The sequence below is a fragment of the Triticum dicoccoides genome, chromosome 1A, assembly GCF_002162155.2.
Source record: "Triticum dicoccoides isolate Atlit2015 ecotype Zavitan chromosome 1A, WEW_v2.0, whole genome shotgun sequence".
NCBI lineage: Eukaryota > Viridiplantae > Streptophyta > Magnoliopsida > Poales > Poaceae > Triticum > Triticum dicoccoides.
This window is the reverse complement of record NC_041380.1, coordinates 348,623,746-348,644,920: the sequence shown is the minus strand read 5'-3', so window position 1 is coordinate 348,644,920 and position 21,175 is coordinate 348,623,746. Positions and strand designations below refer to the sequence as shown.

Here is a 21,175-nt window from a genome sequence, read left to right as displayed (position 1 = left end):
TCCCACCCACGTCCTAGTGGAAGCACCATGCTCCGCGCTGGCCGTCGACACTGTCCCCCAGTGACTATGCTCACAGCCAGTGAAAGTACTTAGCTCCGCGCTGGTGGGAAGACAAGAAGACTAGCTAGGTGCTAGACACGGCCATTTGCTTTCAACCCCTTTTTTAGCTCGATTTGCCGCCTTTTGGATTTGAACTTGAAGTCGTATTTCATTGCAAGCACGGGGGGCGTCTTCTCTGGTTCGTGTTGATTTTCTGAGTTTTCTGGTTCAGTGCCTTGTTTCGAGGCTCGCGCCTGCTACCCCTTCCCTTGCGAGCACCTCGCGAGCGGGGGCTGGGCATGGTATGCGCGCGCTACGCGCACACTCTTCCAGGGTCTGGCGATCGTTTCTCGCGAGGCCCTCTCGGACAGACTAGTAGGCTCTTCAGAAGCCCAAAACCTTGCGAGCCCGTGAAGGACTCCTCTCGGGAGCCTGCGGAGAACTCCCCTTGGGAGGAATGCACATTGGCAACTACAAGACCAATTCGAGGCCTGCCTGGGCTGAGGTAAGTTACAACAACAAGCCACGGAGGAGCTCATGGGCTCGCAAAAGCACATTTCAAGTCTGGCTTAAGGAATAAAACAATAGTCTGATTACATGAGGGGCTCCCCCTCCCCAAAATGCTCTTACACATGAGGGTCCGTGCCCAAGCTTTTGCGTGCAGGCTCAAAGCAAAGGAGCGCGGGCTCAATCGGACATGTTTCTTGCAGCATCTTCCGAATCGCTCTCAGGCACGCTACTAGCGCTGCCGCTGGCATCGTCTTCACCATCATCAACTGCGCCGCCTTCATCCGCCACAACCACCACCGCGTCATCCTCGGAGGCGAAAGCCTTGACCAAAGCATCCACATTATCGTCCACTCAGCGCGCCAGGTTGTCCCGGATGGCTCCTGGCACTGGAGCAATGGCGGCGCCGAAGTCGAAGTGGGGATCGATGCTCTGGAGGTGACCGAAAACGTGGGAAAACGCATGCCTGAGGAGGCCTCGACTCTTTTCTTCAACAAGCTCGCGAGCCCTCTTAGCCCGGTCCTACGGGCGTGTCACGACGTCGGTAAAGAAGCGGAGATGGCTGGCATAGTCTTCTACATGGGGATGAGGGGTGTGCTCGTCACAGATGGCGCCCAGAGCCTGGTTGGCCCTCACCCTGAGGACCCGAAGCATGGGAGCATGCTCGCGCTGTAACGTCTGCCGGCGGAGCGCTTCCTCCCTGCTCTGTTGCGCGAGGGACTCAGCATCAATAACCCGCTACTGAAGCGGGAGCAGTTCGGCACAGGCGGAGGCCAATTCGTCCTGGACGAAGATCAAGGCCGCCGTAGCAGCCTTCTCGCGCTGCTCCGCTTCATCTAGCCTTGACCTGAGAGTGGTGGTTCTACCCTCAGCTACGGCTTTCACGAGATACAGCTTCAGGTCATGTCTGTTGGCAAGATCTGCATGAGCCTCCGCCACCCTATGGTCGACTTCCTCCTGGATCCTGGCCTCGCGCGCGCTGGCGGCATCCTCCGCCTTGGCGACCTGGCGCTCCCTCGTCTCCAACCGTTCAAGCTCGAGGTTGCGCTCCGTGGCCTCCAGCTGAAGGAAATATGCCCTAGAGGCAATAATAACGTTGTTATTTATATTTCCTTATATCATGATAAATGTTTATTATTCATGCTAGAATTGTATTAACCGGAAACTTAGTACATGTGTGCATACATAGACAAAACAGAGTGTCCCTAGTATGCCTCTACTTGACTAGCTCGTTAGTCAAAGATGGTTAAGTTTCCTAACCATAGACATGTGTTGTCATTTGATGAACGGGGTCATATCATTAGAGAATGATGTGATGGACAAGACCCATCCATTAGCTTAGCATAAATGATTGTTTAGTTTTATTGCTATTGCTTTCATCATGACTTATACATATTCCTCTGACTATGAGATTATGCAACTCCCTAATACTGGAGGAATACCTTGTGTGCTATCAAGCGTCACAACGTAACTGGGTGATTATAAAGATGCTCTACAGGTGTCTCTGATGGTGTTTGTTGAGTTGGCATAGATCAATATTAGGATTTGTCACTCTAATTGTCGAATAGGTATCTCTGGGCCCTCTCGGTAATGCACATCACTATAAGCCTTGCAAGCAATGTGATTAATGAGTTAGTTGTGGGATGTTACCTTACGGAATGAGTAAAGAGACTTGCCGGTAACAAGATTAAACTAGGTATGATGATACCGATGATCGAATCTTGGGCAAGTAACATACCGATGACAAAGGGAGCAACGTATGTTGTTATGCGGTTTGACGATAAAGATCTTCGTAGAATATGTAGGAGCCAATATGCGCATCTAGGTTCCGCTATTGGTTATTGACCGAAGATGTGTCTCGGTCATGTCTATATAGTTCTCGAGCCCATAGGGTCCGCACGCTTAATGTTCGATGACGATTTGTATTATGAGTTATGTGATTTGATATACCAAAGGTTGTTCGAAGTCCCAAATAAGATCACGGACATGACGAGGATTCTCAAAATGGTCGAGATGTAAAGATCGATATATTGGAAGGCTATATTCATACATCGGAAAGGTTCCGAGTGATTCGGGTATTTTTCGGAGTACCGGAGAGTTACGGTAATTCGTCGGCGGGAGTAGTGGGCCTTAATGGGCCATACGGGAAAGGAGAGAAGGGGCCCAAGGGTTGGCCGCCCCCCCCCACCCGCATGGCAAGTCCGATTTGGACTAGGAAGGGGGCGGCGCCCCCCTCTCTTTCCTTCTCCCTCTCCTACTCCTTCCCTCTCTCCCCTCTTTGAAAAGGAAGGGGACTCCAACTAGGATTGGGAATCCAAGTTGGACTCCCCCTATAGGCGCGCCCCTCCTAGGCCGGCCTCCTCCTCCTCCCTCCTTTATATACGGGGGAGGGGCACCCCATAGACACACAAGTTGACAACTGTTTTAGCCGTGTGCGGTGCCCCCCTCCACAGAAACACACCTCGGTCATATTGTCGTAGTGCTTAGGCAAAGCCCTACGTCGGTAACTTCATCATCACTGTCACCATGTTGTCGTGCTGACGAAACTCTACCTCGGCCTCTGCTGGATCTAGAGTTCGAGGGACGTCACCGAGCTGAACGTGTGCAGATCGTGGAGGTGCCGTATGTTCGATACTTGGATCGGGGTGATCGCGAAGACGTTCGACTACATCAACCGCGTTACTAAATGCTTTCACTTTCAGTCTACGAGGGTACGTAGACACACTCTCCCCTCTCGTTGCTATGCATCTCCTAGATAGATCTTGCGTGATCGTAGGAAATTTTTTGAAATATTGCGTTCCTCAACAGTGGCATCCGAGCCAGGTTTATGCGTAGATGTTATATGCACGAGTAGAACACAAAGGAGTTGTGGGCGTGGGTATATACATATTGCTTGCCGTCACTAGTTGTTTCTTGATTCGACGGTATTGTTGGATGAAGCGGCCCGGACCGACATTACATGACCGCATTCATGAGACTAGTTCTACCGACGTGCTTTGCACACAAGTGGTTGGCGGGTGTCTGTTTATCCAACTTTGGTTGAATTGGATTCAATGAACAGGGTTCTTTATGAAGATTAAAAAGCAATCATTATACCACGTTGTGGTTTTTATGTCGTAGGTAAGAACGGTTCTTGCTAAGCCCGTAGCAGCCACGTAAAACTTGCAACAACAAAGTAGAGGACGTCTAACTTGTTTTTGCAGGGCATGTTGTGATGTGATATGGTCAAGACATGATGAGATATAAATTGTTGTATAAGATGATCATGTTTTGTTAAAGTTATTGGCAACTCGCAGGAGCCTTATGGTTGTCTCTTTATTGCATAAGGTGCAAGCGCCATATAAATGCTTTACTTTATCGCTATGCGATAGCAATAGTTGCAAAAGCAATAGTTGGCGAGATGACCATGTGACGACACGTTGATAAAGATCAAGATGATGGAGATCATGGTGTCATGCCGGTGACGATAGAGATCATGACGGTACTTTCGAGATGGAGATCAAAGGCACAAGATGATGATGGCCATATCATGTCACATATTTTGATTGCATGTGATGTTTATCTTTTATGCATCCTATTTTGCTTAGTATGACGGTAGCATTATGAGATGATCCCTTACTAAAATTTCAAGGTATAAGTGTTCTCCCTGAGTATGCACCGTTGCGACAGTTCATCGTGCCGAGACACCACGCGATGATCGGGTGTGATAAGCTCTATGTTCACATACAATGGGTGCAAACCAGTTTTGCACACGCAGAATACTCAGGTTAAACTTGACAAGCCTAGCATATGCAGATATGGCCTCGAAACACTAAGACCGAAAGGTCGAGCGTGAATCATATAGAAAATATGATCGACATAGTGATGTTCACCATTGAAAGCTACTCCATCTCACGTGATGATCGGACATGGTTTAGTTGATATGGATCACGTGATCACTTATATGATTAGAGGGATGTCTATCTAAGTGGGAGTTCTTAAGTAATATGATTAATTGAACTTAAATTTATCATGAACTTAGTCCTAATAGTATTTGCATATCTATGTTGTAGATCAATTACTCGCGTATAGCTTCCCCGTTTTATTTATAATATGATCCTAGAGAAAACTGTGTTGAAAGATGTTAGTAGCAATGATGCGTACTGATACGTCTCCAATGTATCTATAATTTTTGATTTTTCCATGCTATTATATTATCTGCTTTGGATGTTTAATGGGCTTTGATATGCACTTTTATATATTTTTTGGGACGAACCTACTAACCGGAGGCTCAGTGCTACTTTCTGTTTTTTGCTTATTTCAGTGTTCCGTAGAAAAGGAATATCAAACGGAATCCAAATGGAACGAAACCTTCGCGAGGATCTTTCCTGGAACAAACACAATCCAGGAGACTTGGAGTGGAAGTCAGAGATGCAACGAGGCAGCCATGAGGCAGGAGGGCGCGCCCGCCACCCTCGTGGGCCCCTCGTAGCTCCACCGACGTACTTATTTCGCCTATATATACTCTTATACCCTAAAAACATTCAGGGGAGCCACGAAACCACTTTTCCACTGCCGCAACCTTCTGTACCCATGAGATCCCATATGGGGACCTTTTTCGGCGATCTGCCGGAGGGGGATTCGATCACGAGTGCTTCTACATCAACACCATAGCCTCTCTAATGATGTGTGAGTAGTTTACCACAGACCTTCGGGTCCATAGTTATTAGCTAGATGGCTTCTTCTCTCTCTTTGGTTCTCAATACAAAGTTCTCCTTGATGTTCTTGGAGATCTATTCGATGTAATACTTTTTGCGGTGTGTTTGCCGAGATCCGATGAATTGTGGATTTATGATCAAGTTTATCTATGAACAATATTTGGTTCTGCTCTGAATTCTTATATGCATGATTTGATATCTTTGCAAGTCTCTTCGAATTATCGGTTTAGTTTGGCCTACTAGATTGATCTTTCTTGCAATGGGAGAAGTGCTTAGCTTTGTGTTCAATCTTGCGGTGTCCTTTCCTAGTGACAGTAGGGGCAGCAAGGCACATATTGTATTGTTGCCATCTAGGATAAAAAGATGGGGTTTATATCATATTGCTTGAGTTTATCCCTCTACATCATGTCATCTTGCCTAAAGCATTACTCCGTTCTTATGAACTTAATACTCTAGGTGCATGCTGGATAGTGGTCGATGTGTGGAGTAATAGTAGTAGATGTAGAATCGTTTCGGTCTACTTAACACGGACGTGATGCCTATATTTCATAATCATTGCCTAGATATTCTCATAACTATGCGCTCTTCTATCAATTGCTTGACAGTAATTTGTTCACCCACCGTAATACTTGCTATCATGAGAGAAGCCACTAGTGAAACCTATGGCCCCCGGGTCTCTTCCTTATTATATTGCATCACTTTTTATTATCGAATCTCATTTACTATTTTTCAATCTATACAACAAAAATACCAAAAATATTTATCTTATTATCTTTGTCAGATCTCACTTTCATAAGTGATCGTGAAGGGATTGACAACCCCTTTATCGCGTTGGTTGCGAGGTTCTTGATTGTTTGTGTAGGTACTAGGTGACTTGTGTGTTATCTCCTACTGGATTGATACCTTGGTTATCAAAACTGAGGGAAATACTTACGCTACTTTGCTGCATCACCCTTTCCTCTTCAAGGGAAAACCAACGCATGCTCAAGAGGTAGCAAGAGGATTTCTGGCACCGTTGCCGGGGAGATCTACGCTCAAGTCAAGACATACCAAGTACCCATCACAAACTCTTCTCCCTCGCATTACATTATTTGCCATTTGCCTCTCGTTTTCCTCTCTCCCACTTCACATTTGCTGTTTTATTCGTCCTCTTTTCCATTCGCCTCTTTTCGCTCGTGTCTTGTGTGATTGTGTGTTGGATTGATTGTTTGTCACGATGGCTCAAGATAATACTAAATTATGTGACTTTTCCAATACCAACAACAATGATTTTATTAGCACTCCGATTGCTCCTATTATCGATGATGAATCTTGTGAAATTAATGCTGCTTTGTTGAATCTTGTCATGAAAGATCAATTTTCTGGCTTTCCTAGTGAAGATGCCGCTACCCATCTAAACAACTTTGTTGATTTGTGTGATATGCAAAAGAAGAAATATGTGGATAATGATATTGTTAAATTGAAGCTATTTCCGTTTTCTCTTAGAGATCATGCTAAAACATGGTTCTCTTCTTTGCCTAAAAATAGTATTGATTCATGGAATAAGTGAAAAGATGCTTTTATCTCTAAGTATTTTCCTCCTGCTAAGATCATCTCTCTTAGAAGTGATATTATGAATTTTAAGCAACTTGATCATGAGCATGTTGCACAAGCTTGGGAGAGGATGAAATTAATCATACGTAATTGCCGTACACATGGTTTGAATTTATGGATGATTATACAAAAAGATTATGCCGGATAATTTTGCTTCTAGAAATCTTTTAGATTCAGCCACGGGAGGCACTTTTATGGAAATCACTTTAGGAGAAGCTACTAAACTCATGGATAATATTATGGTTAATTATTCTCAATGGCATACTGAAAGATCCACTAGTAAAAAGGTTCATGCGATTGAAGAGACTAATGTTTTGAGTGGAAAGATGGCTGAACTTATGAAATTTTTGCTAATAAGAGTGTTTCTTCTGATCCTAATGATATGCCTTTGTCCACTTTGATTGAGAATAATAATGAATCTATGGATGTGAATTTTTTTTGGTAGGAACAATTTTGGTAACAACGCGTATAGAGGAAATTTTAATTCTAGACCGTTCCCTAGTAATTCCTCTAATAATTATGGAAATTCCTACAACAACTCTTATGGAAATTTTAATAAGATGCCCTCTAATTTCGAGACTAGTGTTAAAGAATTTATGAATTCGCAAAAGAATTTCAATGCTTTGGTTGAAGAAAAATTTCTTAAGATTGATAAGTTGGCTAGGAACGTGGATATAATTTCTCTTGATGTTGATTCTTCGAAACTTAGATCCATTCCACCTAAGCATGATATCAATAAGTCTCTCAAGGCCATGAGAATTTCCATTGATGAGTGCAAAGAAAGAACCGCTAGGATGCATGCTAAAAAAGATTGCTTTGTGAAAGCATGTTCTTCTAGTTTTCATGATAATAATGATGAAGAAAGTGATTGATGTGTCTTCTATTAAATCTTTGCTTTCCAATATGAATCTTGGTAAAGATGGGACTGGAGGTGAGTCAACTTTAGTTAAAAGGCGTCCCAATGATTCGGAGTTTTTAGATCTTGATGCTAAATTAATAAAAATGGGATTGGAGAGGTCAAAACTTTACATAGCAATGAACCCACCATTTTGGATTTCAAGGAATTTAATTATAGTAATTGCTCTTTGATAGATTGTATTTCCTTGTTGCAATCCGTGTTAAATTCTTCTCATGCTTATGATCAAAATAAAGTTTTTACTAAACATATCGTTGATGCTTTAATGCAATCTCATGAAGAAAAGCTTGAAGTAGAAGTTTATTTTCCTAGAAAACTTTATGATGAGTGGGAACCTACTATTAAAATTAAGATTAAAGATTATGAATGTTATGCTTTGTGTGATTTGGTGCTAGTGTTTCCACGATTCGAAAAACTTTGTGTGATGTGTTAGGTTTCCGTGAATTTGATGATTGTTCTTTAAATTTGCACCTTGCGGATTCCATCATTAAGAAACCTATGGGAAGGATTAATGATGTTCTTATTGTTTCAAATAGGAATTATGTGCCCGTAGATTTCATTATTCTTGATATAGATTGCAATCCTACATGTCCTATTATTCTTGGTAAACCTTTCCTTAGAACGATTGGTGCAATTATTGACATGAAAGAAGGAAATATTAGATTCCAATTTCCGTTAGGGAAAGGGATGGAACACTTTCCTACAAAGAAAATTAAATTACCTAATGAATCTATTATGAGAGCCACTTATGGATTGCATACCAAAGATGACAATACTTAGATCTATTCTTGCTTTTATGCCTAGCTAGGGGCGTTAAACGATAGCGTTTGTTGGGAGGCAATCCAATTTTAATTTTGTTCTTTACTTTTTGTTCCTGTTTAGTAATAAATAAATCATATATCCTCTATTACGATTGTGTTTTTTATGTTTTAATTACTGTTTGTGCCAAGTAAAGCCTTTAGGATCTTCTTGGGTGATTGTTGTTTGATCTTGCTGAAAAAACAGAAAATATCCGCTCATGAGAATAATTTTTTTACCAGAGTGATAAAATACCAATTCCAACTGCAGTAGATCAATATACAAATTATTTAGGTCGTCCTAATTTTTCAGAATTTTTGGAGCTACAGAAGTATTCGAACAATCCAGATTGCTACAGACTATTTTGTTTTTGACAGATTTTGTTTTTCATGTGTTGTTTGCTTATTTTGATGAATCTATGGCTAGTATCGGGGGGTATGAACCATAGAGAAGTTGGAATACATTATGTTTAACACCAATATAAATAAAGAATGAGTTCATTACAATACATTAAAGTGGTGGTTTGCTTTCTTATACTAACGGAGCTCATGAGATTTTCTATTGAGTTTTGTGTTGTGAAGTTTTCAAGTTTTTGGGTAGAGATTTGATTGATTTTGGAACAAGGAGTGGTAAGAGCCTAAGCTTGGGGATGCCCAAGGCGCCCCAAGGTAAAATTCAAGGACAACCAAAAGCCTAAGCTTGGGGGTGCCCCGTAAGGCATCCCCTCTTTCGTCTTTGTCTATCGGTAACTTTACTTAAGGCTATATTTTTATTCACCACATGATATGTGTTTTGCTTGGAGCGTCTTGTATGATATCAGTCTTTGATTTTTAGTTTACCGCAATTATCCTTGTTGTACACCCACCCTTTGGGAGAGACACACATGAATCAGAATTTATTAGAACTAGTTGACCCGTTGCGTCAAATGGCGCAGAGACCCACTAAAGGCATGTTGTCGATGAAAATAGTTTTATTTTGCAAGGACATATTTGATATTGGTAGTAGTAAGCCCATGTGTTAAGTCATAAGTACTATATTGAAAATATGTTTATCACGCTAAGAAACCTGAGTTTGAAAAAAAAACATATTTCTATAACATGCAAAGACCAGCTAAGGAAGCATTTTTTTAGTTGAAAATATGGTTATCACACTGAGAAATTTGAGCTTGAAAAAAATTCATGTTTATATAACATGTATGGAACAGTTAAGGCTGTACTTTTTTAGCAGTGTTTGCACTAAATTTTTATTTTCCATGTGCAAAAACCTCTCTAAGTTGTGCATAAGGAGGCATAGGTATTTGAAAGGCCTATATGCTACCTAGCCCGGTACTGGAACAATTCTTTGTGTGGGCTGTCCAAATACCTAGCCTGGCCCAGGAACAATTCTTTGTGTGGCCCGTCCGGAGTAAAATATGAAGCAGCAGCGCAGATCATGACTGTGTATTTCTTTTCTTCCTCGGTTCCTCCTTTGTACTCAACTGATGACACAAATGGCCCATTACGCCATATAGCACAATGTTCGTTTCAAACACAACGTGTTTTGAAAATTAAATTAGGTTTTAGCACTAAGGAACAGTCCAGACTTGAAACAATGGATGAAACCACTTTACCAATTCAAACTCTTTAGCAACCATTTATGATTATGATGTCGAATGGCACATGGTGTCGATTTAGACTAAGAGTTATTTAAAACGTGTTTCATTTGTTCTTTACAAAGTGTTAGATACAATTTCACTGCACATAAGAATTTTCAAGCTCGGTTAAAACGTATTTTCAAGCATACAAACCACAACTAAACAACGCGAATGTAAATATATACGACTGAGTCATACGTCCTAAAAAAGGCAAGCAATGGACGGGTAATAGGTAGGCCTGTTTTAGAGAGATTGTGGTAAACTACAGTTCATTATTACATGCCAAATGTTTTTGCTTCGGAGCAGAACACTGATCTATCTCTGTCTTTTCCTTCTCAGAGCTAGAGTGTGATGCCTTGCTCCGATTCATGGCTCTTGACCTACAATTTTTGAACAATCTAAATTAGTTATTCATTCAATGGGAAATCTGAAGTGGGGATTACTTCGCCAATATCATTAGCAAGTTTATGAGGGAAAAGAAAGCGATATAACTTCCAAAAGCAAACGTAAGAATGAAGTACATAGTATTGTAGCTGGGAAAGTAGGAACATGAGATGCGGCGTGTTTCAGAAAAACGGTCGAGGTTCCCTGATCCTAGTAACATGAGCTGAGATTATTTTGTCAGGGACTCATGATCATGGGTGTATATAATTTTCACAAGCAACAAACCCTATGTGACAACCTACCTTCGATCACAAAGCTATATAATCTATATAATAGACAAAAATGGAGCCTTCGATAACTTAAATACCTATTTTTCCTACCATAGTGTGATGAGGCTCTGAAACTGCACATACAGGGATTTTCATGGGACCATTCAAGACTTTGAAAAAATATACAAAAACTGGATTCAGCTCCTCCACCTAAGGCTACCTCAATAATAAACCAATACTTCATGATAGAATAATCTGAAAATCATATATGATAACAATGCAAAATAATCTTGCAGCACCTCCTAAAACTGTAAAAGTTGTGAAATTGGGAGTCAACTTACTATCAACAAGAAACACCACACTACGATAACAATGCAAAATAATCTTGCAGCACCTCCTAAAACTGTAAAAGCTGTGAAATTGGGAGTCAACTTACTATCAACGGGAAACACCACACTGCACTATATTTTTCCAGGAACAAGATGCTAATATGCTTTCCCATTCCCCACTACAAGGATGCACGTTGTCTCCCCATTCTCCACCGCGAGGACGCCGGCGCGTCCGTGTTCTCCACCGCTAGGACGCCCAACTCCTCCCCTATCCCCACCACAAGGACGTTGGGCGCCTCTTCTTTTGCCACCCTGAGCACCGCATTGAGGTCGTCTAGCAATGTACTGTTGAGGCAACTGCTTTTCATTGTCCCCCTCTCTTAATTTTTTGCAGCACACACCCCTTGTTATTCTACACCTAGGATGGTTGTTCTTGTAGATTTTGCTGACCACCATATTCTGCAGTAATTAGTATGGCTGCAGTCCAATGTGTTGATTTTCAGCAGGCCAATGTGTTGATTGACTAATTTTGTGCATCAAAAATAGTAGGGCAGTGTTGATGAATCAATTTTGTTTAGTAAAAAATGGAGTCTATGACAATACTATAAAAGCGCTAGTCTCCAAAGTCCACCATGCCACAAAAACATTTAGCACCCATTTAAATATGGATTTGGGTTCATATATACACAAAGTCCAATAATTATTGTGAAGCAAGAAAAAGAATGCTCCTACTATCAGAAATATATGCCGACAAGGTGACAACAACACCATCCTATTAGAGCTCGAAAACAGGAACAGAGAAGGCACCTATAGCTGTTCATGGAGCTGTGTCTGAACCTCCATTTGCATATGTAGAGCTTCTGCCAAGTTACTGAGAAAAGGAGAACGGGACAGATGTAAATTTGCAAGGTCATGGTATTTACCATGCATACATTCTAGTGTAACAATTCAGAGATATTACTTGTTTTTGAACGGAGCACTTCCATTGCTACCTAGTTTTACCTTCTTAATGTCCGAGGAGGCCTTCTTTTCTGCATAGAGTATGCATCAAAATTCAGTATAAAAAAGGACTACTCATGAGTAGAAAGATCATTGCCGCAATTTGGAATGACATGTTCTAGTAGGAATCCTAGATATACAAAGAGAGTATTAGTTCAGCAGAATCAATACGACTATGCAACAAACTATCAACCATTGCACTATATCTCAAGAATTTATAGTGTAGCCACCAAACAAAGTGGTAATTAAGGCAACATCAATCTAACAACAATGGCCGACCGATGATGTTTTAGTCCTTCTGGTTTACTAATTCAGAGGAACTGTAACAAAAATCGCTCTTTGGTCAATAGCATCAACTGATTCTTTGAACTCTAAATTCCACTCTTAGCTAAAATTATTCTTCCTCTCTTCTATGTCAGATCACTGATGGAATAGCATTCCTTCACTCATGGTCATACATCTGGTTTGTATCTCCACAAAAACAAATGGCAACTTGGTGAAGATTTACAATAGAAAGACATCAAATGTCGGTGCAGGAAGCCTATTAGAATCAGAAATTATGTGAGTATTGTAGGGCATATAGAAACTTCATTCTGGCCCGCACAGTAACAGTTGTATCACACAACTTGTTTTTTATGGATTCAGTAAAAAGATTACGGGAGAACTTATTTTTGCAAAGCAGGAGATCATAATAATAGTGGGCATTGACGAAACAAGATTTATCGCCTCAACCAGTGTATTGTGATGACCAACACCTAAATAACTTGTCGTTGTTCCCGAGTTACATATGCTCTAATAACCCTATGATCCCTGATTCATGGTTTCAAATATTAGGTGTTCCGTCAACCGTGGTACAAAACACAAATAGATCAACCCGTTAACCAGTGAATATAATATTCTCCAAGAAAATAAAAATAGTTTGTAGAAGCAAGGTGAAATTTAAATCTTTACCAATAAGGCAATACAAGTTACAGGCCAAACAGAGCATAAAAGGTTTGAACCAGAGCAAGCAGGAGACCTCGACATCCTTGACCTGAACATCATAAATCACAAATCCAGAATAAACGGTTAACCCAGAGTTTTTCTTCTCATGACTCTGAAGGAGGTCCACGTGTTGTTATCTACGCAATAAAAATTACTGGCCCAAGCTTGAAGTCTAACCAGAATAATTTGCTAATGGAATTAAATCATATCCGATCTCTTTGAGGATGAGATGCAAATGAAGGCTGACACATGATTGATAAATTCGTACAAATCTTTTCAGTCCCGCGAAGTAAACATGAGGAACTGAGGTTTAATTAATCATGTAACTATATAAGAAGAATCATTATTATTCATTGTTCACTTTGAGTGCATCAGAATCAGCCATACAGCAAACTGGGTGGTGATTTGTCAAATAAGAGCTTCTTGGGTAAATAAGATAGAACCACATCCACTTGATACTTAACTGTAAACTACACATCAATTTGACAGTCTGATCTATAATGCTTCATGAAACAATCAATCTAGAAGCTCAAAATACCCCTGAAAACTCCAAGAAAATCAGAAAGAAACATCACAGGTCTATTTACTTACTCTGGTGAGAGGCCATGTACAAAAGAAATCACAATTAGCAAGAAAGGAGCTTGCCATCAGCTGCGAAGAAAAACCATAAAAAAAGTAAGTGTCTGTGTGGTCTTTATGCCTTCGAGGATTTCCTCAGCATCCTACAGAAATTCAGAACAATGATTTGAGTGTTTGACACTATTTGATAGTGATAATAACTGGAATTGGAGCGTGATGACAATAACATGTACAACAATACCTTGAGTTAAACCAATAATTTTTCACACATACACACTTGCATTTTCCTCTGCTCCTCTGATATCTTCTGTCAGTGCACCCTTGGGTCTGCATGAACCACCAACTTCATCTATAAAAGTATTGTACAGATGTAGCCATATTAGTAGATCAGACATGGTAAGAAATAAACAATACAATATTCTTGATACCGATTTAGCAATGCAAAGCATGACCATAAATTGCAATGAGGTAAGTCCTAAAGAAGATGCACACCAAAGAGATAAGAGAACTTACATGGGCATCGAAATAATATGATCTTTGTACAAATATATGCCTGTTGTCTATAAACAGATCCTTTGACCAATCTATTCATTAGAACACAGCAGGATCATATCATTGGATCATTCTATATGGTCCAGCTTGTAGTGCAGATCTGTAGAAATTTACTGTGAGTGAAAATCTCCAATAATAATTATGGAATCATGTAAACTTTTCTTTAGCTGTATGTAATCATGTAACTGAAACTGTAGAACATACTGCCTTCCTCTAAGCAGTCCTCCTTGAGCATTTTTACAAACAGCTAGTGCTTAGAACTACAGCCTCAAATGCTAAACGTGAGAGGGAAAATGAGTGCGGGAGAGAGAGATGGTTGGGGGCTCACATGCGGACCTGCTGCCGTGAAGACACCTGAAGGACGGCGCTAGGGTCTGCCGCGGCCCGGACACGAAGGACGGCGTCGAGCCAAGCCGACTACCTGGCTGGCATCTGCTCTTCTCTGCTTGAGCCCCTCCTCCCGCGGCTTCTCGAGACGAGGTCTCTCCTCCTCACGTTGCTTCCTCGCGGCATGGGCAGATGAGCACCTCGAGCAGCAAGGGACGGATGATGAACTGGGAGACAGTGGAGAAGGTCGGGGCGGAAGGAAACTGGTCGCTTGCACAGACAGAGTCGGTGGATGGAGGAGCCGTAGTGTCGGCGGCGGCTGATGAGGGAGGTCGGATGGAGCAGCGGCAGCGACCACGGGATCGTAGGAAAGGGAGCTAGGGTTCGTGGCGGCCGAGGGAGAGAGATCGAGGAGGGAGGGAAGGTTGCGGCGTGCGGGGGATTGGATTGGGCCGAGGTGCTTTCGAGGGCAGGGTTACCCACGCCCCCCGCAAATGACGCGACGCGCACGCGGCGTGCGGGGAGAGGGCGCACCCGCACCTCGAAACGGCTTACCCAGCCAATAGGCACAGAACAAGAGCCCACCAGTCATTGGCCATGCAAACTTACCACGCGGTTAAAACCAGCAGCGAGAGCAGCGAGCATCTAACTGCCCAAACAAAGTCAAATACCAGATTGACCACCATCCAACGGCCGACGAAGCAGGGCTAGCCTCTGTATCTATACTCTATACTACTATTAAACAAGCAAACATATTCAAAGCTAAACGCACCCCGCATAACGTACACACAACAACCTAGAGTAATGAAAGTCACACGGTCGAATCCGCACATTTTAATCTAACCGTCAACATACCAATAATCCTCACCAAAAGTGTGTTTAGCGATTTCGAAGGGCGGACGAAAACTCTGCCATATCCCACCCGCGACCGCACCCCCTGGAATCATGCACGAAAAAATGGAACAAATCGCAATCAAATCCCCTTACCCTCAACCGTGTGCCGCCCCTCCGGCTTGGCATCGCAAGACCTCCCAATGGCGTGATCCTCCCCCCCTCGCCTGATTTCGTCTTCGCCAACGAAAGGTCTTCCCTGACTCCGCTACTCCTCTGGGGGGTGGTTGTGTGGTCGGGCGGGAAGCAGCAGCGCATGTGCAACAGAAAGCGGAGCGGCTGCAGGGCCACATCGGACGAGCAGCGGCACGAAGCAGGTGCAGGTCGCGGTTCTGGTCGGAAGGAGCCAGCAGGGGGGCGTAGGAGTGGTGGTGCGGCTGGCGGCGGGAGAAGGGAGACAGGGCGGCCCCGGAGGCGGAGCTCGACCGCGAGCGTGGCACGCATAGGCTGTGGGTGTTGTGGTGCAGCACGTACGACGCACTGCAAGGGGATCCGGCGGTGGCGCACATGGCCATGGGGGCAGCATGAGGGGCGCAGTGGGAGAAGAGGGAGAGATGGGAGAAGAGAATGGAGGAATGGGAGGAGGAGAGGGAGAGAGGTGCGGCGAACAGGCGTGGCTCGCCGGCCGCCGGCGACGTCTGTCGAGGCCACCGAAGGTGAGAGATCAGAAGCACACGACAGCCCTCCCCATAGCGGCGGCGCGCCTCCTAAGATCGTGATGCAAGGCTCAGCATTTGTCGAGGAGGGCATCCAGCAGCAGCTATGCATGCTCGCCTACAGTATGGATGAATCAGGTCCTAATTCCCATTCCCGCGTCTATATCATACGTATGCCATGTATGTTTGTTTCATGTACATGGCTAAGCGAGAGATGTTTGTTTCATGGAGCAAACAGATGTTTGGTGCCTCTGCTTTTTGTATAAACAAAATCCCCGTTGTTATGTCGTTGGACTTTGTTAATACTTGCTTACTTCTGAAACCAGGTATCTGAATTTGGGGTGATAGTTTTCTTGCTTACTTCTAAATCCATGTATCTGATTTTAAGGTGATGGTTCTCCATATTACATTGCTTCCAAATAAATGTTAATCCATTACCTTAGCTGGCAATCTTACCTTCGTCATGCTTATAGGCTTGTTGGTAGTAGAATCTACATAGAATTGTAAAAAAAAGTCTCTTGTATAAAGACTTAGCTATGGTGGTTGGCACATAAAAAAAATTATGTGTGCTTCAGAAGGAGTTGTGCAAGATGTAAATATTTTGGGATTCACCGGGTGGCTTCCATGGAACATCATCTTTTATTGAGGCATGCAATGTTTCATATCCGTGCTGCAGTTTCGTAAGAGATATATACAGCCCAGTTTCATCAGAAAAAATAGGCATGCTTGCTTTCTAAAGGACAGTGACATTTGCTTGTTGTAGGCATGTTATCTGTAACCCTTAAAAGGAGGGAAACACCTGTTGTAGCTTTTGTTCATTGAATTTTTCTACTCCCTCAAATCCATTGAAGCTGAACAAAGTATCTTATTCAAAATTTACTTGCTCCAGTAGATCTGAATGTAGTAGTTTAAGACCTTCATGTTTGTAGTAGTGTTGACATTGATATATTATGGTAACTGCTTTGGGCAAAAATAATCGAAGTGATATATCTTTTGTATCATCTTGTTACAAAGAAGAGCATGGAGCGGCAACGGTCCTAGCAGGAGCAGGGCAGCCACGACGTCTCCTTACATCAACTTTCAGAAACGAAGGGAAGATAGCCTATAAAGGGAGGACAAAATATTTGTGGCCAGGGACGACCAAAAAGCATCGGGGTGTGCTGGTTCACAAGGTTGGATACGTGCCATCTACTTTGATTCCGGTATATGCCTCTCTTTCTTCTATCATTTATTGTTGCTTTGTTTCGACTTTCTTCTGTAGATTTTACAGTATGCAAGTTTCAGTGTCCAAAAGTTGGTTTCAAAACTTCAGATTCACAAGATTGATAAATATGTGATATATTTGTGGAATGTTTAACTCGGTTGTTTCTGTTTACTTAGGAGTGGAGTTCCAACTCTGCCAGTAAAACAATATTAAGTGGGAAGGGTTGAAACTCTTTTGCATGTAAATGTTTAACTGAATTATTTAGGATGTTGTAAAATTCGTTAGCTTGCGACTATTTAACGAAATTATTTTAGGTGAGCTATCACAGTGACAACATACCTTGAGTACCACTTAGTACATATGAAAAGATAATGATAATTGACCTTTCATGATCGGATCTCATGGCAATCATGATATTCTATTTTGCAGCTTCAAATTTAAGATATTGTATTTGCTTCACTAGTTATATAATTGTATTGATACAACTGGAACACCATAGTTAGATTTACCATAAAAATATATTCTCAGAACAGTTTTATTACATTTGAGAATTCTGACTGCAGTGGTATTTTGTGACTTGTGAGTGTCAGGTTTGATGCATAAAAAAATGTGGTGTATTTGTTATGTGCCAACCTGCTCAAGAACTTCACCCCCATCATGCATTTTTTCCCCTTTCATTTGAATTAGTAAAGTGGTTTCTGAATTTGTTCGAAGTTTGCAAGACCAATATAATTTGGTAATGTTATTGCAATGCCATTGAAATTTTTATGGCGCTCATAAAACTCTTTGACCATGCAGGCTAAAATATAAAATTCATTACTTAAGTGGTTTGAAAGATTGGTTCTCTAGCAAGCAGGGAATTTCCCTCACTGTATGGGGCTGAAATTGAATCTATTATTGATGTTTTTGTTACACCATCATTATCCATTCCAAGTATGTACTCTTATTTCCTTTTATTTGAGTTGTCCTTTTTAAAACTACTGCTCCAATGGCTCATATGGTAGTTCTTGTACCCTATTCTTCACATTTTGTCAGGCAGTTGATTTATTAGGTTGGTGCACTGCCATGCTATGTGTCTTGATATTTTTATGCTTCTGGCAACATTTGTTTTTCATTTAAGTCGCAAGTGGTCTGATCCATGACATTTGATATCAGGAAACTATTTCCATTGTGACAGTACTAATACAGGTTTTTTGCTCTATTAGCTCTTGAGAAAATTGCTTCATAACTGCTCCCTCCGTTCCTAAATATAAGTCTTTTTAGACATTTTAAATGGACTACAATATACAGATGTATGTAGACATATTTTAAAATGTAGATTCACTCATTTTGCTTCGTTTGTAGTCACTTGGTTGGAATCTCTTAAAAGACTTACATTTGGGAACGGGGGGAGTAGAATGAATGAGAAATCTCTTCCCACCAAGGCACGTGCATGGTTACTATTCAAACTCATCCGGTTGATTGCTTTTGATGTGTGACATACACATAATATTGTGAATTTTTTTCTCTAAAAAAGTGTTTATCTGCTAATTATAAAGGGAGAAATTTTTTAGTACGGTTATTCGTGCGTTGCACGTGCACGCTTACTAGTAGTTTTAAATACTCTATGTGCTTCACTTATATCTTTTGAGCTAGATAATTTTGCTCTAGTGCTTCACTTATATCTTTTTAGAGCACGGTGGTGGTTTTATTTTATAAAAATTATTGATCTCTCATGCTTAACTTATATTATTTTTAGAGTCTTTTAGAACAGCATGGTAATTTGCTTTGGCTATAAAATTAGTGCCAATATGATAGACATCCAAGATGGGTATAATAAAAAAATTTATATAGAGTGCATTGAATACTATGAGAAGTTTGATACCTGATGATTGTTTTGAGATATGAAGATGGTGATATTAGAGTCATACTAGTTGAGTATTTGAGAATTTGAGAAATACTTGTGTTGAGGTTTGCAAGTCTCGTAGCATGCATGTATGGTAATCTTTGTGTAACAAATTTGAAGCATGAGGTGTTTCTTTGATTGCCCTCCTTATGAGTGGCGGTCGGGGACGAGCGATGGTCTTTTCCTACCAATCTATCCCCCTAGGAGCATGCGCGTAGTGCTCGGTTTTGATGACTTATAGATTTTTGCAATAAGTATGTGAGTTCTTTATGACTAATGTTGAGTTCATGGATTATACGCACTCTCACCTTTTCATCATTGCTAGCCTCTTTGGTACTGTGCATTGCCCTTTCTCACCTCGATAGTTGGTGACAACTTCGCCGTTGCATCCAAACCCCGTGATATGATACGCTCTATCACACATAAGCCTCCTTATATCTTCCGCAAAACAGCCACCATACCTACCTATTATGGCATTTCCATAGCCATTCCGAGATATATTGCCATGCAACTTTCCACCATTCCGTTTATTATGGCATGCTTCATCATTGTCATATTGCCTTGCATGATCATGTAGTTGACATCTATTTGTGGCAAAGCCACCGCTCATAATTTTTTATACATGTCACTCTTGAATCATTGCACATCCCGGTACACCGCCGGAGGCATTCATATAGAGTCATATTTTGTTCTAGTATCGAGTTATAATTTTTGAGTTGTAAATAAATAGAAGTGTGATGAACATCATTATTAGAGCATTGTCCCGTGTGAGTACATTTAAAAAAGGCCAAAGAAAAAAGAAAAAAGAAGAAGAAGGACCAAAAAATGAGAGAAAAAGAAAGAAGGGACAATATTACTATCCTTTTTCCACACTTGTGCTTCAAAGTAGCATCATGGTATTTATGATAGAGAGTCTCTTATTTTGTCACTTTCATATACTAGTGGGAATTTTCATTATAGAACTTGGCTTGTATATTCCAACAATGGGCTTCCTCAAAATGCCCTAGGTATTCGTGAGCAAGCAAGTTGGATGCACACCCACTTAGTTTCTTTTATAGAGTTTTCATACATTTATAGCTCTAGTGCATCAGTTGCATGGCAATCCCTACTCCTCTCATGACATCAATTGATGGGCATCTCCATAGTCCGTTGATTAGCCACGTCGATGTGAGACATTCTCCTTTCTTTGGCTTCTCCACACAGCCTCCATCATCATATTCTGTTCCACCTATAGTGCTATGTCCGTGGCTCGCGCTCATGTATTGCGTGAAAGTTGAAAAAGTTTGAGAATACTAAAGTATGAAACAATTGCTTGGCTTGTTGTGACGCCCCCGATTCAATTGTACACTAATCATGCACGCAAATGTGTACGATCAAGATTAGGGACTCACGGGAAGATATCACAACACAACTCTACAAATAAAATAAGTCATACAAGCATCATAATACAAGCCAGGGGCCTCGAGGGCTCGAATACAAGTGCTCGATCATAGACGAGTCAGCGGAAGCAACAATATCTGAGTACAGACATAAGTTAAACAAGTTTGCCTTAAGAAGGCTAGCACAAACTGGGATACAGATCGAAAGAGGCGCAGGCCTCCTGCCTGGGATCCTCCTAACTACTCCTGGTCGTCGTCAACGGGCTGCACGTAGTAGTAGGCACCTCCAGTGTAGTAGTCGTCGTCGACGGTGGCGTCTGGCTCCAGGGCTCCAGCATCTGGTTGCGACAACCAGGAAGAAAGGAAAGGGGGGAGATGGTCGATGACCGAAGCGGACGAGGGCGACGCGAATCCGGCGAAGGTGGGGGTTCCGGCAGGTCTTCGTCTCCGTAGTGGACGCAGCGGGCGATGGCGGTCGTCGTGGACGCAACGGTGAGGGAGAAGTGGCCGGTGGTCGCGAGCTTCACCGGAGCGAGCCCATGGCGGCGCTCGGC

At 41.9% G+C, this 21,175-nt stretch overlaps 2 long non-coding RNA genes across 3 annotated transcripts; one reads left to right on the top strand and one right to left on the bottom strand.

The window, feature by feature from the left end:
- Window positions 1-10,238: 10,238 nt before the first annotated feature.
- LOC119272253 lies at window positions 10,239-15,086 on the bottom strand. Of its 2 annotated transcripts, none has more exons than XR_005134724.1 (8): window positions 14,616-15,086; window positions 14,241-14,379; window positions 13,969-14,076; window positions 13,740-13,870; window positions 13,116-13,197; window positions 12,127-12,196; window positions 11,973-12,036; window positions 10,239-10,563 (listed from the first exon to the last, which is right to left on the bottom strand). It is a non-coding gene; the product is annotated as an uncharacterized LOC119272253 (long non-coding RNA). The 2 variants fall into 2 exon arrangements; XR_005134723.1 differs by having other exon boundaries at window positions 14,608-15,085.
- A 670-nt stretch (window positions 15,087-15,756) lies between these two features.
- Window positions 15,757-18,559, top strand: LOC119288568. The gene is made up of 3 exons (XR_005141226.1): window positions 15,757-16,291; window positions 17,171-17,355; window positions 18,156-18,559. It is a non-coding gene; the product is annotated as an uncharacterized LOC119288568 (long non-coding RNA).
- The last annotated feature ends 2,616 nt before the right edge of the window (window positions 18,560-21,175 follow it).